Consider the following 27,679-nt stretch of genomic DNA (forward strand, 5'->3'; position numbering starts at 1 on the left):
TATCTCTGCTTCTACTGGGGGTCAAATGGTCATGGTTCCTGGTTCAACAGGGGGTCAAAGGGTCATGGTTTCTGGTTCTACTCGGGGTCTAACGGTCATGGTTTCTGGATGTACTGGGTGTCAAAGGACACTGGTTTCTCATTGTACTGGGGGTCTAATGGTCATGGTTTCTGGTTCTACTGTGTGTCAAAGAGTCATGGTTTCTGCTTCTACTGGGTTTCAAAGGGTCATGGTTTCTGCTTCTGCTGGAGGTCAAAGGGCAATGGTTTCTGCTTCTACTGAGCGTCAATGGGCCATGGTTTCTGGTAGTACTGGGGTGTCAAAGGGTCATGGTTTCTGCTTTTACTGGGGGTCAAAGGGCCATGGTTTCTACTTCTACTGGAGGTCAAAGGGTCATTTTCTCTGCTTCTACTGGGGGTCAAATGGTCATGGTTCCTGGTTCTACAGGGGGTCAAAGGGTCATGGTTTCTGGTTCTACTGGGGGGTCAAAGGGTCACGGTTTCTGGTTCTTAAAGGGGGTCAAAGGGTCGTGGTTTCTGCTTCTGCTGGAGGTCAAAGTGTCATGTTTTCTGGTTCTTATAGGTGGTCAAAGTGTCATGTTTCCTGGTTCTCTGGTAGTCAAAGGGTCACGGGTTTCTGCTTCTACAGGAGGTCAAAGGGTCATTGCTCCAGGTTCTACTGGGGGCTAAAGGGTCATGGATTCTGTTTCTACAGTGGTTTAAAGGGCCATTGTTCCTAGTTCCACTGGGGCTCAAAGGCCAATGGCTTCTGGTTCTACTGGAGGTCAAAGGGTCATGATTTCTTGCTTCTCTTGGGGGTCAAAGGGTCATCATTTCTGCTTCTACTGGGTGTCAAAGGATCATGGTTTCTGCTTTTACCGGGTGTGAAAGGGCCATGGTTTCTCTTTCTAGTGGAGGTCCAAGGGTCATTATCTCTGCTTCTACTGGGGGTCAAATGGTCATGGTTCATGGTTCTACTGGGGGTCAAAGGGACATCGTTTCTGCTTCTACTGGGGGTCAAAGGGTCATTATCTCTGCTTCTACTGGGGGTCAAATGGTCATGGTTCATGGTTCTACTGGGGGTCAAAGGGATGTCGTTTCTGCTTCTACTGGGGGTCAAAGGGTCAGGGTTTCTGCTTCTACTGGGGGTTAAAGGGTCATGGTTTCTGCTTCTACTGGGGGTTAAAGGGTCATGGTTTCTCGTTCTACTTGGGGTCAAAGGGCCATGGTTTCTGGTTGTATTGGGGGTCAAGGGTCATGGTTTATGCTTCTACTGGGTGTCAAAGGGTTATGGTTTCTGCTTCTACTGGGTGTCAAAGGGCCATGGTTTCTGGTTGTACTGGGTGTCAAAGGGTTATGGTTTCTGCTTCTACTGGGTGTCAAAGGGCCATGGTTTCTGCTTCTGCTGGAGGTCAAAGGGCCATGGTTTCTGGTTCTACTTGGGGTCAAAGGGTCATGGTTTCTGGTGGAACTGGGTGTCAAAGGGTTATGGTTTCTGCTTCTACTGGGTGTCAAAGTGCCATGGTTTCTGGTTGTACTGGGGGTCTAAGGTTCATGGTTTCTTCTACTGGATGTCAAAGGGTCATGGTTTCTGCTTCTACTAGAGGTCAATGGGTCACACTTTCTGCTTCTACTGTAGGTCAAAGGGTCAAGGTTTCTGGTTCTACTGGGTGTCAAAAGGTCATGGTTTCTACTTCTGCTGGAGGTCAAAGGACCATGGTTTTTATTTCTGCTGGAGGTCAAAGGGCAATGGTTTCTACTTCTGCTGGAGGTCAAAGGGTCATGGTTTCTGTTTCTACTGGGTGTCAAAGGGTTATGGTTTCTACTTCTGCTGGAGGTCAAAGGGTCATGGTTTCTACTTCTGCTGGAGGTCAAAGGGCCATGGTTTCTGGTTGTACTGGGTGTCAAAGGGTTATGGTTTCTGCTTCTACTGGGTGTCAAAGTGCCATGGTTTCTGGTTGTACTGGGAGTCTAAGGGTCATGGTTTCTTCTACTGGATGTCAAAGGGTCCCGGTTTCTGCTTCTACTAGATGTCAAAGGATCACACTTTCTGCTTCTACTGTAGGTCAAAGGGTCAAGGTTTCTGGTTCTACTGGGTGTCAAAGGGCCATGGTTTCTGGTTCTGCTGGAGGTCAAAGGGCCATGGTTTCTACTTCTGCTGGAGGTCAAAGGGACATGGTTTCTACTTCTGCTGGAGGTCTAAGGGTCATGATTTCTGTTTCTACTGGGTGTCAAAGGGTCATTGTTTCTGGTTCTACTGGGTGTCAAAGGGTCATGGATTCTGTTTCTGCTGGAAGTCAAAGGGCCATGGTTTCTGCTTCTACTTGGTGTCAAAGGGCCATTGTTTCTGGTTGTACTGGGGCTCAAATGGTCATGGTTTCTGCTTCCACTGGGTGTCAAAGTGCCATGGTTTCTGGTTGTACTGGGAGTCTAAGGGTCATGGTTTCTTCTACTGCATGTCAAAGGGTCCCGGTTTCTGCTTCTACTAGAGGTCAAAGGGTCACACTTTCTGCTTCTACTGTAGGTCAAAGGGTCAAGGTTTCTGGTTCTACTGGGTGTCAAAGGGCCATGGTTTCTGGTTCTGCTGGAGGTCAAAGGGCCATGGTTTCTACTTCTGCTGGAGGTCAAAGGGACATGGTTTCTACTTCTGCTGGAGGTCAAAGGGTCATGATTTCTGTTTCTACTGGGAGTCAAAGGGTCATTGTTTCTGGTTCTACTGGGTGTCAAAGGGTCATGGATTCTGTTTCTGCTGGAAGTCAAAGGGCCATGGTTTCTGCTTCTACTTGGTGTCAAAGGGCCATTGTTTCTGGTTGTACTGGGGCTCAAATGGTCATGGTTTCTGCTTCTACTGGGTGTCAAAGGGCCATGGTTTCTGGTTGTACTGGGGGTCTAAGTGTCATGGTTTCTACATCTGCTGGTGGTCAAAGGGCCATGGTTTCTGGTTGTACTTGAGGTCAAAGGGCCATGGTTTCTGGCTGTACTTGAGGTTCAAGGGCCATGGTTTCTGCTTCTACTGGAGGTCAAAAGGTCATGGTTTCTGATTGTACTGGGGGTCTAAGTGTCATGGTTTCTACTTCTGCTGGAGGTCAAAGGGTCATGGTTTCTGCTTCTACTGGGTGTCAAAGTGCCATGGTTTCTGGTTGTACGGGGGGTCTAAGTGTCATGGTTTCTACTTCTGCTGGAGGTCAAAGGGTCATGGTTTCTAGTTCTACTGGAGGTCAAAGGGCCATGGTTTCTGCTTCTACTCGGGGTCTAACGGTCATGGTTTCTGGTTCTACAGGGAGTCAAAGGGTCATGGTTTCTGGTTCTACTCGGGGTCTAACGGTCATGGTTTCTGGTTGTACTGGGTGACAAAGGACACTGGTTTCTCATTGTACTGGGGGTCTAAGGGTCATGGTTTCTGGTTCTACTGGGTGTCAAAGAGTCATGGTTTCTGCTTCTACTGGGTGTCAAAGGGTCATGGTTTCTGCTTCTGCTGGAGGTCAAAGGGCAATGCTTTCTGCTTCTACTGAGTGTCAACGGGCCATGATTTCTGGTTGTACTGGGGGTCAAAGGGTCATGGTTTCTGCTTTTACTGGGGGTCAAAGGGCCATGGTTTCTACTTCTACTGGAGGTCAAAGGGTCATTATCGCTGCTTCTACTGGGTGTCAAATGGTCATGGTTCCTGGTTCTACAGGTGGTCAAAGGGTCATGGTTTCTGGTTCTTAATGGGGGTCAAAGCGTCGTGGTTTCTGCTTCTGCTGGAGGTCAAAGTGTCATGGTTTCTGTTTCTTATAGGTGGTCAAAGTGTCATGTTTCCTGGTTCTCTGGTAGTCAAAGGGTCACGGGTTTCTGCTTCTACAGGAGGTCAAAGGGTCATTGCTCCAGCTTCTACTGGGGGCTAAAGGGTCATGGATTCTGTTTCTACAGTGGTTTAAAGGGCCATTGTTCCTAGTTCCACTGGGGCTCAAAGGCCAATGGCTTCTGGTTCTACTGGAGGTCAAAGGGTCATGATTTCTTGCTTCTCTTGGGGGACAAAGGGTCATCATTTCTGCTTCTACTGGGTGTCAAAGGATCATGGTTTCTGCTTTTACCGGGGGTCAAAGGGCCATGGTTTCTCTTTCTAGTGGAGGTCCAAGGGTCATTATCTCTGCTTCTACTGGGGGTCAAATGGTCATGGTTCATGGTTCTACTGGGGGTCAAAGGGACATCGTTTCTGCTTCTACTGGGGGTCAAAGGGTCATTATCTCTGCTTCTACTGGGGGTCAAATGGTCATGGTTCATGGTTCTACTGGGGGTCAAAGGGATGTCGTTTCTGCATCTACTCGGGGTCAAAGGGTCAGGGTTTCTGCATCTACTGGGGGTTAAAGGGTCATGGTTTCTGCTTCTACTGGGCGTTAAAGGGTCATGGTTTCTCGTTCTACTTGGGGTCAAAGGGCCATGGTTTCTGGTTGTATTGGGGGTCAAGGGTCATGGTTTCTGCTTCTACTGGGTGTCAAAGGGTTATGGTTTCTGCTTCTACTGGGTGTCAAAGGGCCATGGTTTCTGGTTGTACTGGGTGTCAAAGGGTTATGGTTTCTGCTTCTGCTGGGTGTCAAAGGGCCATGGTTTCTGCTTCTGCTGGAGGTCAAAGGGCCATGGTTTCTGGTTCTACTTGGGGTCAAAGGGTCATGGTTTCTGGTGGAACTGGGTGTCAAAGAGTTATGGTTTCTGCTTCTACTGGGTGTCAAAGTGCCATGGTTTCTGGTTGTACTGGGGGGCTAAGGGTCATGGTTTCTTCTACTGGATGTCAAAGGGTCATGGTTTCTGCTTCTACTAGAGGTCAATGGGTCACACTTTCTGCTTCTACTGTAGGTCAAAGGGTCAAGGTTTCTGGTTCAACTGGGTGTCAAAAGGTCATGGTTTCTACTTCTGCTGGAGGTCAAAGGACCATGGTTTTTATTTCTGCTGGAGGTCAAAGGGCAATGGTTTCTACTTCTGCTGGAGGTCAACGGGTCATGGGTTCTGTTTCTACTGGGTGTCAAAGGGTTATGGTTTCTACTTCTGCTGGAGGTCAAAGGGTCATGGTTTCTACTTCTGCTGGAGGTCAAAGGGCCATGGTTTCTGGTTGTACTGGGTGTCAAAGTGTTATGGTTTCTGCTTCTACTGGGTGTCAAAGTGCCATGGTTTCTGGTTGTACTGGGAGTCTAAGGGTCATGGTTTCTTCTACTGGATGTCAAAGGGTCCCGGTTTCTGCTTCTACTAGAGGTCAAAGGGTCACACTTTCTGCTTCTACTGTAGGTCAAAGGGTCAAGGTTACTGGTTCTACTGGGTGTCAAAGGGCCATGGTTTCTCGTTCTGCTGGAGGTCAAAGGGCCATGGTTTCTACTTCTGCTGGAGGTCAAAGGGACATGGTTTCTACTTCTGCTGGAGGTCTAAGGGTCATGATTTCTGTTTCTACTGGGTGTCAAAGGGTCATTGTTTCTGGTTCTACTGGGTGTCAAAGTGTCATGGATTCTGTTTCTGCTGGAAGTCAAAGGGCCATGGTTTCTGCTTCTACTTGGTGTCAAAGGGCCATTGTTTCTGGTTGTACTGGGGCTCAAATGGTCATGGTTTCTGCTTCCACTGGGTGTCAAAGTGCCATGGTTTCTGGTTGTACTGGGAGTCTAAGGGTCATGGTTTCTTCTACTGCATGTCAAAGGGTCCCGGTTTCTGCTTCTACTAGAGGTCAAAGGGTCACACTTTCTGCTTCTACTGTAGGTCAAAGGGTCAAGGTTTCTGGTTCTACTGGGTGTCAAAGGGCCATGGTTTCTGGTTCTGCTGGAGGTCAAAGGGCCATGGTTTCTACTTCTGCTGGAGGTCAAAGGGACATGGTTTCTACTTCTGCTGGAGGTCAAAGGGTCATGATTTCTGTTTCTACTGGGAGTCAAAGGGTCATTGTTTCTGGTTCTACTGGGTGTCAAAGGGTCATGGATTCTGTTTCTGCTGGAAGTCAAAGGGCCATGGTTTCTGCTTCTACTTGGTGTCAAAGGGCCATTGTTTCTGGTTGTACTGGGGCTCAAATGGTCATGGTTTCTGCTTCTACTGGGTGTCAAAGGGCCATGGTTTCTGGTTGTACTGGGGGTCTAAGTGTCATGGTTTCTACATCTGCTGGTGGTCAAAGGGCCATGGTTTCTGGTTGTACTTGAGGTCAAAGGGCCATGGTTTCTGGCTGTACTTGAGGTTCAAGGGCCATGGTTTCTGCTTCTACTGGAGGTCAAAAGGTCATGGTTTCTGATTGTACTGGGGGTCTAAGTGTCATGGTTTCTACTTCTGCTGGAGGTCAAAGGGTCATGGTTTCTGCTTCTACTGGGTGTCAAAGTGCCATGGTTTCTGGTTGTACGGGGGGTCTAAGTGTCATGGTTTCTACTTCTGCTGGAGGTCAAAGGGTCATGGTTTCTAGTTCTACTGGAGGTCAAAGGGCCAAGGTTTCTGCTTCTACTCGGGGTCTAACGGTCATGGTTTCTGGTTCTACAGGGAGTCAAAGGGTCATGGTTTCTGGTTCTACTCGGGGTCTAATGGTCATGGTTTCTGGTTGTACTGGGTGACAAAGGACACTGGTTTCTCATTGTACTGGGGGTCTAAGGGTCATGGTTTCTGGTTCTACTGGGTGTCAAAGAGACATGGTTTCTGCTTCTACTGGGTGTCAAAGGGTCATGGTTTCCGCTTCTGCTGGAGGTCAAAGGGCAATGCTTTCTGCTTCTACTGAGTGTCAACGGGCCATGATTTCTGGTTGTACTGGGGGTCAAAGGGTCATGGTTTCTGCTTTTACTGGGGGTCAAAGGGCCATGGTTTCTACTTCTACTGGAGGTCAAAGTGTCATGGTTTCTGTTTCTTATAGGTGGTCAAAGTGTCATGTTTCCTGGTTCTCTGGTAGTCAAAGGGTCACGGGTTTCTGCTTCTACAGGAGGTCAAAGGGTCATTGCTCCAGGTTCTACTGGGGGCTAAAGGGTCATGGATTCTGTTTCTACAGTGGTTTAAAGAGCCATTGTTCCTAGTTCCACTGGGGCTCAAAGGCCAACGGCTTCTGGTTCTACTGGAGGTCAAAGGGTCATGATTTCTTGCTTCTCTTGGGGGTCAAAGGGTCATCATTTCTGCTTCTACTGGGTGTCAAAGGATCATGGTTTCTGCTTTTACCGGGGGTCAAAGGGCCATGGTTTCTCTTTCTAGTGGAGGTCCAAGGGTCATTATCTCTGCTTCTACTGAGGGTCAAATGGTCATGGTTCATGGTTCTACTGGGGGTCAAAGGGACATCGTTTCTGCTTCTACTGGGGGTCAAAGGGTCATTATCTCAGCTTCTACTGGGGGTCAAATGGTCATGGTTCATGGTTCTACTGGGGGTCAAAGGGACATCGTTTCTGCTTCTACTGGAGGTCAAAGGGTCAGGGTTTCTGCTTCTACTGGGGGTTAAAGGGTCATGGTTTCTGTTTCTACTTGGGGTCAAAGGGCCATGGTTTCTGGTTGTACTGGGGGTCAAGAGTCATGGTTTCTGCTTCTACTGGGTGTCAAAGGGTTATGCTTTCTGCTTCTACTGGGTGTCAAAGGGCCATGGTTTCTGGTTGTACTGGGTGTCAATTGGTTATGGTTTCTGCTTCTACTGGGTGTCAAAGGGCCATGGTTTCTGCTTCTGCTGGAGGTCAAAGGGCCATGGTTTCTGGTTCTACTTGGGGTCAAAGGGTCATGGTTTCTGGTTGTACTGGGTGTCAAAGCGTTATGGTTTCTGCTTCTACTGGGTGTCAAAGGGCCATGGTTTCTGGTTGTACTGGGGGTCTAAGGGTCATGGTTTCTGGTTGTACTGGGGGTCTAAGGGTCATGGTTTCTTCTACTGGATGTCCAAGGGTCATGGTTCTGTTTCTACTGGATGTCAAAGGGTTATGTTTTCTACTTCTGCTAGAGGTCAAAGAGCCATGGTTTCTACTTCTGCTGGAGGTCAAAGGGCCATGGTTTCTGGTTCTACTTGGGGTCAAAGGGTCATGGTTTCTGGTTGTACTGGGTTTCAAAGTGTCATGGTTTCTGCTTCTACTTCGTGTCAAAGGGCCATTGTTTCTGGTTGTACTGGGGCTCAAAGGGTCATGGTTTCTGCTTCTACTGGGTGTCAATGCGCCATGGTTTCTGGTTGTACTGGGGGTCTAAATGTCATGGTTTCTACTTCTGCTGGAGGTCAAAGGGCCATGGTTTCTGGTTGTACTAGAGGTCAAAGGGCCATGGTTTCTGGTTGTACTTGAGGTCAAAGGGCCATGGTTTCTGCTTCTACTGGAGGTCAAAGGGTCATGGTTTCTGGCTGTACTGGGGGTCTAAGTGCCATGTTTTCTACTTCTGCTGGAGGTCAAAGGGTCATGGTTTCTGCTTCTACTGGGTGTCAAAGTGCCATGGTTTCTGTTTGTACGGGGGGTCTAAGTGTCATGGTTTCTACTTCTACTGGAGGTCAAAGGGCCATGGTTTCTGCTTCTACTGGGTGTCAAAGAGTCATGGTTTCTGCTTCTGCTGGAGGTCAAAGGGCAATGGTTTCTGCTTCTACTGGGTGTCAAAGGGCCATGGTTTCTGGTTGTACTGGGGGTCAAAGGGCCATGGTTTCTACTTCTACTGGAGGTCAAAGGTTCATTATCTCTCCTTCTACTGGGGGTCAAATGGTCATGGTTCCTGGTTCAACAGGGGGTCAAAGGGTCATGGTTTCTGGTTCTACTCGGGGTCTAATTGTCATGGTTTCTGGTTGTACTGGGTTTCAAAGGACACTGGTTTTGTCATTGTACTGGCGGTCTAAGGGTCATGGTTTCTGGTTCTACTGGGTGTCAAAGAGTCATGGTTTCTGCTTCTACTGGGTGTCAAAGGGTCATGGTTTCTGCTTCTGCTGGAGGTCAAAGGGCAATTGTTTCTGCTTCTACTGAGTGTCAATGGGCCATGGTTTCTAGTTGTACTGGGGGTCAAAGGGTCATGGTTTCTGCTTTTACTGTGGGTCAAAGGGCCATGGTTTCTACTTCTACTGGAGGTCAAGTGTCATTATCTCTGCTTCTACTGGGGGTCAAATGGTCATGGTTCCTGGTTCTACAGGGGGTCAAAGGGTCATGGTTTCTGGTTCTACTGGGGGGTCAAAGGGTCACGGTTTCTGGTTCTTAATGGGGGGTCAAAGGGTCGTGGTTTCTGCTTCTGCTGGAGGTCAAAGTGTCATGGTTTCTGGTTCTTATAGGTGGTCAAAGTGTCATGTTTCCTGGTTCTCTGGTAGTCAAAGGGTCACGGGTTTCTGCTTCTACAGGAGGTCAAAGGGTCATTGCTCCAGGTTCTACTGGGGGCTAAAGGGTCATGGATTCTGCTTCTACAGTGGTTTAAAGGGCCATTGTTCCTAGTTCCACTGGGGCTCAAAGGCCAACGGCTTCTGGTTCTACTGGAGGTCAAAGGGTCATGATTTCTTGCTTCTCTTGGGGGTCAAAGGGTCATCATTTCTGCTTCTACTGGGTGTCAAAGGGTCATGGTTTCTGCTTTTACCGGGGGTCAAAGGGCCATGGTTTCTCTTTCTAGTGGAGGTCCAAGGGTCATTATCTCTGCTTCTACTGGGGGTCAAATGGTCATGGTTCATGGTTCTACTGGGGGTCAAAGGGACATCGTTTCTGCTTCTACTGGGGGTCAAAGGGTCATTATCTCTGCTTCTACTGGGGGTCAAATGGTCATGGTTCATGGTTCCAATGGGGGTCAAAGGGACATCGTTTCTGCTTCTACTGGGGGTCAAACGGTCAGGGTTTCTGCTTCTACTGGGGTTTAAAGGGTCATGGTTTCTGCTTCTACTGGGGGTTAAAGGGTCATGGTGTCTGCTTCTACTGGGGGTTAAAGGGTCAGGTTTTCTGGTTCTACAGGGAGGCAACGTTGTAAATGTCGGTGGGAACCAATTGAAGGTGAGAGTGTTGCTGCTCCCTTGCAGGGTGAGACGAGAGGGATGATACTCTGCAATGGGAGGAAGTGGTTTATCGCAAAGCTGAGCTCAGCTTTGAACTGTTAGAGGAAGTGGCCAGGCTCTTTGCCAAGGCTTATCGCAGATTAGGAACTGCCAGCCCCAATAGCCAGACAGTGAGACAGTTTTAAGATGGAGGGAAGGACGCACTGGAGGAGAGAAGCTCAAATCGAGCGTCCCATCCACCGGCTGGTAGGCAGTTTGAGGACAAGCTTAGGCCAGAGCAGTTTCCAGTGGGCAGAGAGAGCGGGAGAAGCTGGGATTGTTCTCCCCGGAAGCGGAGAAGGTTAAGGGGGAAGATTGAATCGAGGGTGTTCCCGATCAGGAAGGGGGTCAGGATCGAGTCACTGAGGGGGGGAAATCTTCCCAGTGGCAGGAGGGTGGGGAAACCAAGAGGGGCAGGGATTGAGGGTCATCAGGAAGGGGGTGGAGAAGCAGAGGTGGGGGGGGTGATAGGGCAAGGGTTTATTCGGGACTCAGCGAGTTGCTGGGATCTGGAAGGCGCTGCCTGAAAGGGCGGTGGGAGCAGATTCAATAGGAACGCTCAGAATGGTGGGGGGGTGGGGGGGGGGGAAACACTGGGAGGGAAATCAAGGTGGGGGCACGAGCAGCAGAGTGGGGCAAAGTTGAAAGTGTGTTCACAGGCCCTCTGACAGTCAGAGCGGATGTCTCAATTTGACAGATATAGCTCTGTATTTCTGAATCAGGCCCAGAAGGTCAGGAGTTCAAGTTCCACTCCAGAGACTTACACATGAGAATTTGAGGCTGAAACTCTGACTGAGGGTGAGCTGAGCTGTGGGAGGGTCAGTGCTGAGGGAGCGCCGCGCTGTTGGAGGGTCAGTACTGAGGGAGAGCCGCACTGTTGAATGGTCTGTGCTGAGGGACCGTCGCACTGTCAGAAGGTCAGTGCTGAGGGAGAGCCGCACTGTGGGAGGGTCAGTGCTGAGGGAGCGCCGCACTGTCGGAGGGTCAGTGCTGAGGGAGTCAGTCTATAATTATATTCCACGTGGAGTTTTAATGAACACAGTTCGGGTGATGGGGTGAGATGTCTACAGACAGATCCTGCTGATAGTGTCCATTTCGACCTGAGCCACATTCAGCTAATTTCAGTCACCGCTTTAACCAGAGTTATAAAGAGTTATGTTAAACTCTGACAGCAGTTGAGGATTTCCCTCGCTCTCTGTATTCTCCGCTTCCCCTCCCCACTCAGTCCCTCAGGCCGATACAACGCAGAGATTAGCATCGAGCACCTTGTGTCTCTCCTACCTTCCGGTCCAATGGGGTTGCAGGAATCATTGCTCGCTCTGCATCGATAAAGACCCCCATTTCCTGTATCATTTGGGGCAGACACAATTATCCTGCGGGGGCAAATTTAGACACAAGGGAAGTTAGACATGGCAGAGCAAGGATGTGTGTCTCCCTCTCTCTGCCATTCACCCTCTTTCTCCCCTTCTACCCCTCTCTCTCTGTCTCTCTCTCTCTCCCTCTCTCTCTCGCTGTCTCTATCTCTCTGTCTCCCTCTGTCTCTCTCCCTGTTTCTTTCTCTCCCCCTCTCTCTCTCTCCCTCTCTGTCTCTCTCTCTCTCTCCCTCTCTGTCTCTATCTCTCTCTCTCTCTGTCTCTCACTCACTCTCTCTGTCCCTCTCTCTCTCTCCCTCTCTCTCTCTCAGTCTCTCTGTCTCGCTCTCTCACTCTCTTTCTCCCCCTCTCAAACTCTCTTTCTTTCTCTGTCTCTCACAATCTCACTCTCACCCTTGCACTCTCACTTTCTCTAAGTCCCTCACACTATTTCAAACTCCCTGTCTGTCTGTCTCACCCTCTCTGTGTCTCTCTCACTCTCACTTTCTCACCCACTCTCTCTGCCTTTCATTCCCTCTCTCCCATCTCCCTCTGCCTCTCACTTGTTTTCACTCTCTTATGATCTCTGTCTCTCTCTCTCCCTCTTTGTGTCTCCCTCTCTCCCTGTCTGTCCCTCTCTCTGTCTCTCTCTCTCTCTCTCTCTGTCTCTCTCTCTTTGTCTCTCTGTCTCTGTTTCTCTCTCTCTCTGTTTCTCGCTCTTCTTCTATCTCACTGTCTCTCTCAACCACACTCTCTCTCTCCCTGTCTGCCTCTCTCTCTCTCAATCTGTCTGTCTCTCTCTTTCTCCATCTTTCTCTCTCCACCTCTTTCTTTTCACTCTGAATCACGTTCCTTACTCACCTTCATTGATTCGAGCCAATCATCCCATCAGCTTTTTTCTAAAACTGCTCTCTCCCCCTGTCCTTCCCCCTTCAATAATTTAAACACATTTACCCCCAGCTCCCTCTGTTCCTGTCCCCCCATTAGAATCATCCCCTTTATTTAATCCAGCCTGTGGCTGATCTTGTCCCTCAATTCCACCTTAATCCAGCCTGTGGCTGATCATCCACCTCAACTCCACCTTAATCCAGCCTGTGGCTGATCATCCAACTCAACTCCACCTTAATCCAGCCTGTGGCTGATCTTCTCCCTCAACTCCAACTTAATCCAGCCTGTGGCTGATCTTCTCCCTCAACTCCAACTTAATCCAGCCTGTGGCTGATCTTCTCCCTCAACTCCACCTTAATCCAGCCTGTGCCTGAACATCCACCTCAACCCCAAATTAATCCAGCCTGTGGCTGATCTTCTCCCTCAACTCCACCTTAATCCAGCCTGTGGCCGATCATCCACCTCAACTCCACCTTAATCCAGCCTGTGGCTGATCTACTCCCTCAACTCCACCTTAATCCAGCCTGTGGCTGATCTTCTCCCTCAACTCCACCTTAATCCAGCCTGTGGCTGATCATCCACCTCAACTCCACCTTAATCCAGCCTGTGGCTGATCATCCACCTCAACTCCACCATAATCCAGCCTGTGGCTGATCATCCACCTCAACTCCACCTTAAGCCAGCCTGTGGCTGATCATCCACCTCAACTCCACCATAATCCAGCCTGTGGCTGATCATCCACATCAACTCCACCTTAATCCAGCCTGTGGCTGATCATCCACCTCAACTCCACCTTAATCCAGCCTGTGGCTGATCTTCTCCCTTAACTCCACCTTAATCCAGCCTGTGGCTGATCTTCTCCCTCAACTCCACCTTAATCCAGCCTGTGCCTGATCTTCTCCCTCAACTCCACCTTAATCCAGCCTTTGGCTGATCATCCACCTCAACTCCACCTTAATCCAGCCTATGGCTGATCTTCTCCCTCAACTCCACCTTAATCCAGCCTGTGGCTGATCATCCCCCTCAACTCCACCTTAATCCAGCCTGTGGCTGATCTTCTCTCTCAACTCCACCTTAATCCATCCTGTGGCTGATCTTCTCCCTCAACTCCACCTTAATCCAGCCTGTGGCTGATCATCCACCTCATCTCCACCTTAATCCAGCGTGTGGCTGATCATCCATCTCAACTCCACCTTAATCCAGCCTGTGGCTGATCTTCTCCCACAACTCCACCTTAATCCAGCCTGTGGCTGATCATCCACCTCAACTCCACCTTAATCCAGCCTGTGACTGATCATCCACCTCAACACCACCTTAATCCAGCCTGTGGCTGATCATCCACCTCAACTCCACCTTAATCCAGCCTGTGGCTGATCATCCACCTCAACTCCACCTTAATCCAGCCTGTGGCTGATCATCCACCTCAACTCCACCTTAATCCAGCCTGTGGCTGATCATCCTCCTCAACTCCACCTTCCCGCACTCTCCCCATGTCCCTCGATCCCCTCAGTGTCCAAAAACCTCTCGATCTCCTAGTCTTGAACCTATTCAATGACGGAGCACCCACCGCTCTCTGGGGTAGAGAGTTCCAGAGATTTACAGCCCTCCCGAGTGAAGACATTTCTCCTTCATCTCAGCCCAGAAAGGCCGACCCCTTCTCCTGAGACTGGGACCCCCCGTGTTCTAGACTCTCCAGCCCGGGGGTGTTTGAGTGGGGTGCTGGTGTGGGAGCAAACATACATTAAAGTTTTGAGAATAACATCGGTGCTTTTGTGATTACCCCGACCCAGTTTGTTCATGTCTGGCCTTCCACTGCGGAACTAGGACTCGAGGTGGCAGTGGGAGTGTTGGAAGGACTGTCAGCTCGGCGGCTGACTCACCAATTTCCCTGTCCGTTGCCGAACTGGAGCACTCGCTGTCCGAACCCGGTCTCCTTCCCGATAATTATCACTGGCCGTTCTGTGTCGATGTTGAAGCCGTCTAATACGAGTGTGGCTGAGGAGGGGGAGGGGAAGGGTGGGGAAGGGAAAGAGGATCACACCAGTTACCACATGTTGGGGGTTAAAACACTTACATACCCACACCCCCCCTCACACTCTGTTAGGGGGACCAGAGATCCTCTTCAAACCCCTCGTTGGTCCTTCCCCTCAGAGCAACAGTCTGCAAAGGAATCCCTTTATCCATCGTTGTCCCTCCCACAATATCATGGAATGAAATATCAAGGCAGCCCCTGTCCAAATGCAGCAAGACCTGGACACTATCCAGGCTTGGGGCTGACAAGTGGTGAGTAACATTCACACCACACAAGTACCAGGCAATGACCATCTCCAACAAGAGAGAATCCAACCATCATCCCCTTGACATTCAATGGGTATTACCATCACTGAATCCCCCACTATCAACATCCTGGGGGTTACCATTGACCAGAAACTGTACTGGGACCAGCCATATAAATACTGTGGCTACAACAGCAGGTCCGAGGCTGGGAATCCTGCGGTGAGTAATTCACCTCCTGACTCCCCCCAAAGCCTGTCCACCATCTACAAGGCACAAGTCAGGCGTGTGATGGGACACTCCCCACTTGCCTGGATGAGTGCAGCTCCCACAACACTCAAGAAGTTCGACACCATCCAGGACAAAACAGCCCCCGCTCGATCGGCATCCCATCCACAAACATTCACTCCCTCCACCACCGACGCACAGGGGCAGCAGTGTGTGTACCATCTACAAGATGCACTGCAGCAACTCACCAAGGCTCCTTCGACAGCGCCGCCCAAACCACGACCTCTACCATCTAGAAGGACAAGGGCAGCAGACACATGGGGAACACCACCACCTGGAAGTTCCCCTCCGAGCCCCTCTCCATCCCAACTTGGAAATATATCGGCCCTTCCTTCACTGTCACTGGGTCAAAATCATGGAATTTCCTCCCTAACAGCACTGTGGGTATACCTACACCACACAGACAAGATCCTGGAACTGCCTCCCTAACAGCGCCGTGGGTGTACCTACACCACACGGGGACAAAATCCTGGAACTCCCTCCCTAACAGCGCCGTGGGCGTACCTACGCCACACGGGTCAAAATCCTGGAACTCCCTCCCTAAAAGCACCGTGGGTGTACCTACACCACACGGGACAAAATCCTGGAACTCCCTCCCTAACAGCGCTGTGGGTGTACCTATACCACACGGGGACAAAATCCTGGAACTCCCTCCCTAACAGCGCCGTGGGTGTACCTACACCACACGGACAAAATCCTGGAACTCCCTCCCAAACAGCGCCGTAGGTGTACCTACACCACACAGGGACCGCAGCGGCTCACCCACCACCTTCTCAAGGGGCAATTAGGGATGGGAAATGAATGCTCGAACCAGCCAGCAATGCCCACATCTTACGAGAGAATACAAAGGAAGGAAAAATGTGTTTGAGAGTTGTCCTTTCTTGCGTTGCTACTTGTGGGATCTTCCTGTGCGCAGATTGGGCTGCCGTGTCCTTACACTTCAAAACTACAGATGCCTGGCCATACGGAACATGTTGGGGAGGGAGGAGCTTACCTGTAGATTTTCCTGCTGCGCTCCTCAGGACAAACACAAGAATGCCAAATTTCTGATCATCACCACAGTCTATAGGATAGGAGAAATGGGTGCTGATGGTCGGCAAGTCGATTCTGATCTAGCCAGTCGGAAAGCAACACGGTTGGGGGGGGAGGTGATCTACAGGATCCCCACGCTCCAGCCAAAAACGCCCCACCCCCAGACGCAGCGCCGCAGCTGAGCAGCGCAGTCCCACCATCCCGGCTGCGCTAATAAGTACACTAACAACCGACTGAATTCGAGCTGGTAAATGTGGCTTATGCTTGCTCAAAGTCACGGGCACTCATTGACAAGGACCCGGCCTCTTCAAAGAAGAGGAACCTCTTCGAGCCTTGATGCTGTTTTTGGAATCGCCCGGGAGGGCGGGGAGCATGGAATTTCCCTTTTACTTTCTCCATGGCGGCCCCTCGGCCAATCAGAGTCAACACGCCAACCAGTCAGCATCCTGTACTGTATATTGTGATGACCTGAAGCGTGTGTGAGTCCCAGTGAGACTAAAAGATTTTAGTTACAAAGAGTCTTCCCTTTCTGCAACTTTGGGAGTATTTAAAGTCCTGAGAGGCCTGGTGGTGGTGAAACCTCTAGTCCGTTAATTAAAGTACTCAACCATTCACTGCCTCTATTCACAAATTAGCCCATGCAATAAATATTTGCATACCCTAAGTCCTGCTTTAACCACACCCGGGCATTCCTGGGAGCCGTTCCTGGCCATGCCAGAATGTACTGACCCTTGGTGGGGGGGGGGGGGGGAATGCAGTGTGGATTTACCAGAACAATACCACCACCTTCCGAGGGGCTAAATGACAAGAGGGGAGATTAATCCCAAACTCGGGTCACAATCTCTGGACTGTCGGAGGTTAAGGGGGGGGGGGGCGATTCGATCGAAGTTTTCAGGATGTTCGGGGGAACTGATGGGGTCGGGAGAGAGAGATAGACACAATTTACACCGCTTGGAGAGAGTCTAGGGTGAGAGAGAGAGAGGGACACGATTTACACCTCTTGGAGAGAGTCTAGGGTGAGAGAGAGGGACATGATTTACATCGCTTGGAGAGAGTCTAAGGCGAGAGAGCGACACGATTTACATCGCTTGGAGAGAGCCTAGGGTGAGAGAGAGGGACACGATTTACACTGCTTGGAGAGGGTCTAGGGCGAGAAAGAGAGAGACACGATTTACACTGCTTGGAGAGAGCCTAGGGTGAGAGAGAGGGACACGATTTACACCGCTTGGAGAGAGTCCAGGGCGAGAGAGAGGGAAACGATTTACACCGCTTGGAGAGAGTCTAGGGCGAGAGAGAGGGACACGATTTACACCGCTTGGATAGAGCCTAGGGTGAGAGGGAGGGACATGATTTACTCTGCTTGGAGAGAGTCTAGGGCGAGAGAGAGGATTTACACTGCTTGGAGAGAGTCTAGGGTGAGAGAATGACACAATTTACACCACTTGGAGAGAGACTAGGGCGAGAGAGAGGGACACGATTTACACCACTTGGAGAGAATCTAGGGTGAGAGAGAGGGACACAATTTACACTGCTTGGAGAGAGTCTAGGGCGAGCGAGAGGATTTACACCGCTTGGAGAGAGTCTAGGGCGAGAGAGAGGGACACGCTTTACACTGCTTGGGGAGAGTCTAGGGCGAGAGAGAGGGACACGATTCCTACTGGTTGTGGGGACAAGGGAGCAGAGTCGAAATTTAGACGCAGACCTTCTGGGAGTGACATTAGGAAATGCTCCTTCACACAAAGGGCGGGAGAGGTTTGGGTCTCTCTGCCCCCAATGGCAACTGGTCACTTGTTAATTTTAAAGTGGGTGAGATTGATCGGTTTCTTTTACCCAGAGGTGTAAAGGGACACGGAGCTAAGATGGGTGGATGGGGTTATGTCACAGGTCAGCCACAGGCTCATCGAGCAGAGGAACAGTCTCGAGGGGACAAATGGCCTCTGCCTGTTTTGAAACACAGTTTGCAGTTTGGGTTATTGTTGCAATCTTCCTCTCTCTCTGTCTGTGAACTCCACCAGCCCCTACAGCCCTCCACATAGCGGTAACATACCCCACGCCCTTGTTAGGAAATAGAGACAGCTAAAGTGAGCTATATTGGGACATGTAGGTGTTAGGAGTGAGGTTTAGTCTTAAATTTAAGTTTGATGTGTCTCACATGCATCTGTATGTGAAGGAAGGTCAAATTGGGTTTTAGTTGCACTTTAAAAAGGTGCTTGCATTTCTAATGAGAGTTTTACAACTTAAGCTAAAGTAAACGCACAAGGATAGGAGAATCGGGCTGTTGCCTAGCAACAGGGGCCCAGAGAGACAGGTCCCTGCCACAGGTACACACACAGCAGAAGAAAGACAGCAATTTTGAGTTGGAAGCTGTGGGGTTCAGTTGATTTTAGAAAGTCACTGGCAGGGGAGACTGGAGAAAAGGGGACAGTCTCAAGCTAAAGAAAGACCCCCAAAATCCAGTAGAGTGGAACAGGAGAAAGTCCCAAGCAGACCTTCTTGTCAAAGGAAGGGCAGGAGCCTGGGAAGACCTTTCTGTGAATGAAGTTAAGAGTGAGGGGCAGGGAAAGGCTCCAAGAGTCAGGTTTAAAGAGCCTAAAAGCTGCAGAAAGCAGATTTAAAGTGAGAACAGCTCACAAGAGGCAGGAAGGCCCAAAGAGATGGCTAGAGGCCTGCAACTCTTTTCTATGGGCATATGAAGCAGCAGTGCACTGTTGACACCTGAGTCGGTGAGAGGAAGCACGTTAAAGAGAGCTTGAATGCAAGCGGTGGCTCAGGAGAGAGGAAAATCGGAAGGACAGTTTGAAAACCTGGAGGCAAACTCTTGCGGAAGGTGCAGAGAGAAAGAATCGATTTGGGCAAGGATTCCAGGGTGAGTTCTTGGAGAGTGGAGATTGGAAACCTCTCCCTATCTCTGTAACCTCCTCCAGCACCTTCAACCCTCCTTATCTCTGTAACCTCCTCCAGCACTTTCAACCCTCCCTATCTCTGTAACCTCCTCCAGCCCCTACAACCCTCCCTATCTCTGTAACCTCCTCCAGCCCCTACAACCCTCCCTATCTCTGTAACCTCCTCCAGCCCCTACACCCCTCTCTATCTCTGTAACCTCCTACAACCCTCTGAGATCTCTGTACTCCTCCAATTCCAGCCTCTCGAGCATCCCCCGATTCCCATCGCTCGACCCATTGGTGGCCGGACCTTCAGCTGCCTGCGGGAGGAGGGGACTTAAGCTCTGGAATTACCCCCCTAAACCCTCTCCATCTCTCTCTCTCTCTCTGTCTCTCTCTCTCTCTCTCCGTCTCTCACTCTCTGTCTCTCTCTGTCTCTCTCTCTCTGTCTCTCTGTCTCTCTCTCTCTCACACTCTCTCTCTGTCTCTCTCTCTGTCTTTCTCTTTGTGTCTCTCTCTCTGCCTCTCTCTCTGTTTCTCTCTCTCTCTGTCTCTCTCTCTCCGTCTCTGTCTCTCCCTCTGTCTCTTTGTTCTTATCTCACTCACTCGTGTCGCTCACTGTCTCTGTCTCTCTCTGACTCTCTTTCTCCCCGTCCATCTCTCTCTCGGCCTCTGTCATGCTCTCTCCCTGTCTTTCTCTCTCTCTTTCACTATCTCTGTCTCTCTGTCTATCTATCTCTCTCTCTCCCTCCCTCTCTCTCTGTCCCCCCTCTCTCTCTCTCCCTCTGTCTCTCTCTCTGACTCTCGATCTCTCTGACTCTCTCTCTCCCTCCTTCTCTCTCTCTCCCCCTCTCTCTCTCTCTACCCCCTCTCTCTCTCTCTTGCACCCCCTCTCTGTCTCCCTCCCTCTCTCTCCCTCTGTCTCTCTCTCCCTCTCTATCTCTCTCTCTGTCTCCCTCTCTCTCTCCCCATTTCACTACGCCCACTTATCTCTCCCTCCCTCTCACTCTCTCTCCCACTCTCCCACTCTCTCCCTCTTTCCCTCTCTCTCTCCCTCTTTCTCCCTCCCTCTCTCTCTCTCTCTCTCTCCTCCTTTAAGACCTCTTTGACTGACCTCCTGTTTTCTTGCCCCCAGATTGATTTCAGAGTCGCCCGGAGGGCACTTTAACTTGTTAACGGCGCTATACAAATGCAGGTGGCTCAAGATGAATTGGCGTCGCTGAACTCTGACCTGTCAGACGAAAGTCACATGTAGCTTGGATCTCTTCAATGCTTTCCTAAGGGGAAGGTTGGTGAGGATTAAAAATGCCTTTTCTTGCAAGTCTGCTAAACTCCACCAGCCAATTGTTGCCCTGAAAGATTTTCTCACCCGTTACAAACACATTTTCACACAGTTGTCCAATTTTAACACATCGGGTGCAGTCCTGAGAGTCATTCAGAAATTGAAAGCACCAAGAGGGATGTTGCAAAGAGAGCCGAGTCTGCAAGACTGGTTCCTGAATGAAACTCAGATTAAAATTAGCATCTTCAGACCTGGGTGATGTTCACTCTAAACCGTCCCCCATCAAACACTCCCAGGACAGGGACAGCGCAGGGTTAGATACAGAGTAAAGCTCCCTCTACACCGTCCGCATCAAACACTCCCAGGACAGGTACAGCACGGGGTTAGATACAGAGTAAAGCTCCCTCTACACTGTCCCCATCAAACACTCCCAGGACAGGTACAGCTCGGGGTTAGATACAGAGTAAATATCCCTCTACACTGTCCCCATCAAACACTCCCAGGACAGGTACAGCACGGGGTTAGATACAGAGTAAAGCTCCCTCTACACCGTCCGCATCAAACAATCCCAGGACAGGTACAGCACGGGGTTAGATACAGAGTAAATCTCCCTCTACACTGTCCCCATCAAACACTCCCAGGACAGATACAGCACGGGGTTAGATACAGAGTAAAGCTCCCTCTACACTGTCCCCATCAAACACTCCCAGGACAGGTACAGCACGGGGTTAGATACAGAGTAAATCTCCCTCTACACCGTCCCCATCAAACACTCCCAGGACAGGTACAGCACGGGGTTCGATACAGAGTAAAGCTTCCTCTACACCGTCCCCATCAAACACTCCCAGGACAGGTACAGCACGGGGTGAGATACAGAGTAAATCTCCCTCTACACTGTCCCCATCAAACACTCCCAGGACAGGTACAGCACGGGGCTAGACACAGAGTAAATCTCCCTCTACACTGTCCCCATCAAACACTCCCAGGACAGGTACAGCACGGGGTTAGATACAGAGTAAATCTCCCTCTACACCGTCCCCATCAAACACTCCCAGGACAGGTACAGCACAGGGTTAGATACAGAGTAAAGCTCCCTCTACACCGTCCGCATCAAACACTCCCAGGACAGGTACAGCACGGGGTTAGATACAGAGTAAATCTCCCTCTACACTGTCCCCATCAAACACTCCCAGGACAGGTACAGCACGGGGTTAGATACAGAGTAAATCTCCCTCTACACTGTCCCCATCAAACACTCCCAGGACAGGTACAGCACGGGGTTAGATACAGAGTAAAGCTCCCTCTACACCGTCCCCATCAAACACTCCCAGGACAGGTACAGCACGGGGTTAGACACAGAGTAAAGGTCCCTCTACACCGTCCTCATCAAACACTCCCAGGACAGGTACAGCACGGGGTTAGATACAGAGTAAAGCTCCCTCTACACCGTCCCCATCAAACACTCCCAGGACAGGTACAGCACGGGGTTAGACACAGAGTAAAGGTCCCTCTACACCGTCCCCATTAAACACTCCCAGGACAGGTACAGCACGGGGATAGATACAGAGTAAATCTCCCTCTACACCGTCCCCATCAAACGCTCCCAGGACAGGTACAGCACGGGGTTAGATACAGAGTAAATCTCCCTCTACACTGTCCCCATCAAACACTCCCAGGACAGGTACAGCACGGGGTTAGATACAGAGTAAATCTCCCTCAACACTGTCCCCATCAAACACTCCCAGGACAGGTACAGCACGGGGTTTTACACAGAGTAAAGCTCCCTCTACACCGTCCCCATCAAACACTCCCAGGGCAGGTACAGCACGGGGTTAGATACAGAGTAAATCTCCCTCTACACTGTCCGCATCAAACACTCCCAGGACAGGTGCAGCACGGCGTTAGATACAGAGTAAAGCTCCCTCTACACTGTCCCCATCAAAAACTCCCAGGACAGGTACAGCACGGGGTTAGATACAGAGTAAAGTTCCCTCTACACCGTCCCCATCAAACACTCCCAGGACAGGTACAGCACGGAGTTAGATACAGAGTAAATCTCCCTCTACACCGTCCCCATCAAAAACTCCAAGGACAGGTACAGCATGGGGATAGACACAGATTAAAGCTCCCTCTACACCGTCCCCATCAAACACTCACAGGACAGGTACAGCACAGGGTTAGATACAGAGTAAATCTCCCTCTACACTGTCCCCATCAAACACTCCCAGGACAGGTACAGCACAGGGTTAGATACAGGTTAAATCTACCTCTGCACTGTCCCCATCTGAAAATTCATTCACTTCCTTCGCCCCCAGCCCCCGATCAGTTGGTTCCGTTGTGGTCACTTTGACATACGGACCACCGGAGTCTCAGGTACAGGTCACCCTGGTCTATTTGAGCAATTGCAAGGAGAGAACCATCCCAATGTAGCTTGAGACTGCACTCTGCTAAACTACAAGTGTTGATCCTATTTATACATTATTGGTCATGTAGAAGAACAGTTTCCAGATTCTGATCTTATCAACATAGAGGTTTACATTAAACAGACAAATCTAGGGTAACAGCCACATGCATTGTACATCCCTATTTCTCACCCTGGGTAGAGACCTTCCCTCCTACCTAAACTACGACCATCTGTTCTTCCCCTCTCTCTTGAAGAGCACACTTAACCTTAGTCATTATCGTCAATGATCTGACTCCAGTCCGGCTCCCAAGGCCTTTCTGTTGCTTGCAGGCCCAAAGGCTGTGCAAGGTTCATGTTTAACTTTAACCTTAACTTAACCTTTAACTATTAATGTGCATGGTAGCCCTGGTTGTCCTGGAGATTTTAAGTATTTCATTCCTGTTCAATAAATTCTCCCTTACCATAAATCCTTACTTACTTTCTTCCCCCCAACAGTTCCAAGTCAAGCCCCATGGAGATCACAACAAATAAACAATTGCACTGAGAGTGCAGCAGGACCAGATAGGAAAGGGGGATGATGTGGAGGGAGAGAGAGGGACCTGGGCGTATCGGGCCAGATAGCCGCTCATCTGAAAAGATATGGGCATGTACGTCGTCACTGACGGGCTTTCGGCCAATCGTGCCTGTGCCGCCTCTTTGAGAGACCTATCAGGCTTAGGCCAACAGCTCCCCTCCTCGCCTGCCCCATTCGCAGACACCATCGCAAACGTCCTTGCCATCAGGTGTAGGCTTCCATCTACCCATCTCCCTCCTTCGCTGAAGGAACTCCATCCCCATCCCACTACTTTCCCCTTCATTCCCGGTGCTTGCACCCACCTTAAAGCCTCCCATGTGGCACTTTGCCAAGTGTATTCTGGAAGTCCATATACTCAGCATCCACCACAAATGCCAAACTCTGGCTGATCAGTGGCGAGTAGCATTTGGGCCACACAAGTGCCGGGGAATGACTGACATAGAGTAATGCAGCACAGAAATAGACCCTTCAGCCCATTGTGTCTATGCTGGCCATTGAGCAACTATCTATTCTAACCACATGTTCCAGCACTGGGTCCATAGCGCTGTGTGCTGTGGCATTTCAAGTCCTCGTCTATATAGTTCTTAAATGTTGTGAGGGTTTCTGCCTCTACCACCCCCCTCAGAGAGTGAGTTCCAGACTCCCACCACCCTCTGGGGGAAAGAATTTCCTCCTCAAATCCCCTCTAACCCTTCTGCCCCTTACCTTAAATCTACACCCCCTGGTGATTGACACCTCTGCTCAAGGGAAACAGTTCTTCCTCTCCACCCTATCTATGCCCCTCGTAATTTTGTACACCTCTATCAGGTCCTCCCCACCCCCCAGCCTTCTCTTCTCCTAGGGAAACAACCCTAGCCTTGTCCAAACTCCCTTCATAGCTGAAACTCTCCAGCCCAGGCAGCACCCTGGTGAATCTCCTCTGCACTCTCTCCAGTGCAACCACATCCTTCCATTAGCGTGATGACCAGAGCTGTGCACAGTAGTCCAGCTGTGACCTAGCCAGAGTTTTATACAGTTCCAGCATAACCTCCTTGCTCTTATATCCTATGCCTCGGTTAATGAAGGCAAATATCCCATGTGCCTTCTTAACCACCTTATCCACCTGCACTGCTGCCTTCAGGGATCTGTGGATATGTGCACCAAGGTCCCTCTGATTCTCTGTACTTCCTGGGGTCCGACAATTCATTGCCCTGTTAGTCCCCCGCTCCCGCCCCACCTCACACTTCTCAAGGTTAAACTGCATTTGCCACCACTCTGCCCATCTTACCAGCCCACCTACATCGTCCTGTCATCTAAGGCTTTCCTTCTCGCTGTTTTGGACAGCACCAATTTTCATGTCATCTGCGAACTGACTGATCGCACCTCCTATACTCACGTCGAAATCAGTTCCAAGCAGCGAGGGTCCCTGTCCAGCACCGATCCCTGCGGTGCACCACTCATCACAGGTTTCCAGTCACAAAAACAACCCTCGACCATCACCCTCTGCCTCCTGCCCCTCCAAGCCAATTTGCCAAATTGCCTTGAATTCCATTGCTCTTACCTTCTTGACCAGTCTCCCATGCAGAACCTTGTCCAAAGCCTTACTGAAGTCCATGTACACTACATCCACTGCACTACCCTCCACTACACACCTAGTCACCTCCTTGAAAGATCCAATCAAGTTTGTTGGACGTGATCGCCCCCCTGACAAAGTCATGCGCACTCTCCCTGATTAATCCCTGCCTCTCCAAATGGAGATTAATCCCGTCCCTCAGAATTTTTTCCAATAGTTCCCCCACCACTGATGTTAGACCGGCTGGCCTGTAAGTTCCTGTTTTACCCCTACTGCCCTTTCTTGAATAGCGGTACCATATTGGCTGCCCTCCAGTCCTCCGGCACCTCTCCGGTGGCCAAAGAGGGTTTGGAAAAGAATGTCCAAGCCCCGGTGATTGCCCCCCCACCCCGCCTCACACAGCAGCCTGGGATATGTCTCATCTGGACCTAGGGGTTTGTCCACTTTTAAACCTGCCAAAACCTCCTCCCTTTCAATACTAATTTGGTCAAGTATTTCACAGTCCCCCTCCCTGATATCCACACCAACATCGACCTTCTTTACAATGAACACCAGTGAAAAGTATTCATTTCAAATCTCACCCACGTCCTCCAGCTCCATGCACAGAATGCCTCTTTGGTCCCTAATGGGCCCTACTCTCTCCCTGGTTATCGTCTTGCCCTTAATATACTTCGAAAGTTCCTTGGGGTTTAATTTATCTTGCCTGCTGGTGTTATTTTATGCCCTCGTTTCACTCTCCTACTTACTTATTTAAGTTCCCTCACTACACTATCTACACTCCTCAAGACATTTTCAGACCTGTTTCTATCTCCAACAAGAGGGAATCCAACGCTTGACATTCAATGGCATTACCATCACTGAATCCCCCACTATCAACATCCTGGGGGTTGCCATTGACCAGAAACTGTACTGGGACCAGCCATATAAATACTGTGGCTACAAGAGCAGGTCAGAGGCTGGGAATCCTGCGGAGAGTAACTCACCTCCTGACTCCCCCCCAAAGCCTGTCCACCATCTACAAGGCACCAGTCAGGAGTGTGATGGGACACTTCCCACTTGCCTGGATGAGTGCGGCTCCCACAACACTCAAGAAGCTCGACACCGTCCAGGACAAAGCAGCCCCCGCTCGATCGGCATCCCATCCACAAACATTCACTCCCTCCACCACCGACGCACAGGGGCAGCAGTGTGTGTACCATCGACAAGATGCACTGCAGCAACTCACCAAGGCTCCTTCGATAGAGCTGCCCAAACCCACGACCTCTACCATCTAGAAGGACGAGGGCAGCAGACACATGGGGAACACCATCACCTGGAAGTTCCCTTCTGAGCCCCTCACCATCCCGACTTGGAAATATATCGGCCCTTCCTTCACTGTTGCTGGGGTCAAAATCCTGGAACTCCCTCCCTAACAGCGCTGTGGGTGTACCTACACCACACGGGACAAAATCCTGGAACTCCCTCCCTAACAGCGCCGTGGGTGTACCTACACCACATGGGACAAAATCCTGGAACTCCCTCCCTAACAGCGCCGTGGGTGTACCTACACCACACGGGGACAAAATCCTGGAACTCCCTCCCTAACAGCGCCGTGGGTGCACCTACACCACACGGGGACAAAATCCTGGAACTCCCTCCCTAACAGCGCTGTGGGTGTACCTACACCACACGGGACAAAATCCTGGAACTCCCTCCCTAACAGTGCCGTGGGTGTACCTACACCACATGGGACAAAATCCCGGAACTCCCTCCCTAACAGCACTGTGGGTGTACCTACACCACACGGGGACCGCAGCAGCTCAAGAAGGTGGCTCACCCAGCACCTTCTCAAGGGGGCAATTAGGGACGGGCAATAAATACTGGGTCCAACCAGTGATAGCCCACATCCTATGAATGAATAGAAAATGATCTCCCTGGAGAAGGGGCCTCAGCCTCTCTCAGGGAGGCTCAAACCGTATTAATGGATTTTCCAAATTCTTGGAACGTTCCTTCTCCCTAAAGTTCCTCAAACAAAATTCCTGGAGGAAATTTAACAGAGAGGGAGAAGTGTGAAGAGATTCATTTTGGGGGGAAGTACGCGGAGAGAAGTATAAAATAAAGGGGACAATTCTACAGAGGGGGGCAGGAGCAGAGGGACCCTGGGGGTAAATGTGTATAAATCATTGAAGGGGGCAGGACAGGGGGAGAGAGCGGTTAATAAAGCAGACAGTATCCTGAGCTTTATTCATAGGGGCGTAGGGTACAAGAGCAGGGAGGTTATGTTGAACTTGTATAAGACACTCATTCAGCCTCAGCTGGAGTATTGTGTCCAGTTCCGGGCTCCGCACTTTAGGAAGGATGTGAAGGAATTGGGGAGACAGAGAGAGAGAGAGAGAGAGAGAGACAGAGAGAGAGAGAGAGAGAGTGCCGGTAAGATTCACGAGAATGATTCCAGGAATGAGAAACTTCAGTTCCGTGGATAGATTGGAGAGGTTGGGAGTGTTCTCCTCAGAGAAGAGAAGGTGGAGAGGAGATTTGATCGAGGTGTTCAAAATCACGAGGGGGTCAGGGACAGAGCGGATCGGGAGAAACTGTTCCCATTGGGGGGAAGGATCGAGAAGCAGAGGGACACGGATTGAAGGCGATGGGTAAAAGGAGGGACGGAGACAGGAGGAGAAACTTTTTCACGCAGCGATGGGTTAGGATCTGGAACGCGCTGTCTGAGTGTGTGGGGGAGGGAGGGTCAATCGAGGGTTTGGAAAGGGAATGGGGTGGTTATGGGAAACGGGAGAGTGTGCAGGGATTCGGGGAGAAGGCCAGGGTGGGGCACGTGGTGAATGATTCCTTCGCAGAGGTAGTGTGAAGGGGATCGAAGCAATGGCCTGCTTGTTTAAGTAATCGCTCCGGGGTGTGACATGAAACTTTCACACATCAGAGCTCTTTTCCAACACCTCGGTTTGACATTCTGCAAGGCAGCTTCGGTTTTGAGGAGGAGGTTACAGGGCCCCAGAGAAAAGGTCTTCACACCTGCCTTTGAGCCCACTCCACGGAGACCTCAAAACCAGCACTCAATGCGCTGCCTCGTCACACTCGAGGGCCAAGGCTGGCAGCGAGGCACAGAGTTGAGGCCCAGGACTCTGATCCAGGACTGAACGAGAACAACTTCCACTGTCAAACACAGAACCTGCTGCGCCCAACCCATTCAGAGACGGTATCCACCCGTCCCTAATACTGTAACCTCCTCCAGACCC

General features: G+C 50.5%; 1 protein-coding gene across 1 annotated transcript in view; it reads right to left on the bottom strand.

The window, feature by feature from the left end:
- LOC121274777 (integrin alpha-X-like) overlaps positions 1-27,679 on the bottom strand; it is a 211,530-nt gene that overhangs the window by 180,920 nt on the left and 2,931 nt on the right. Inside the window, exons 2-3 of the mRNA XM_041182115.1 lie at positions 14,042-14,120; positions 11,203-11,294 (exon numbers count right to left, since the gene is read on the bottom strand). The gene's annotated coding sequence lies outside the window, so the exon portion shown is untranslated. The remainder of the gene's footprint in view (positions 1-11,202; positions 11,295-14,041; positions 14,121-27,679) is intronic.

This window comes from Carcharodon carcharias, assembly GCF_017639515.1.
Source record: "Carcharodon carcharias isolate sCarCar2 chromosome 38 unlocalized genomic scaffold, sCarCar2.pri SUPER_38_unloc_13, whole genome shotgun sequence".
Lineage (NCBI taxonomy): Eukaryota > Metazoa > Chordata > Chondrichthyes > Lamniformes > Lamnidae > Carcharodon > Carcharodon carcharias.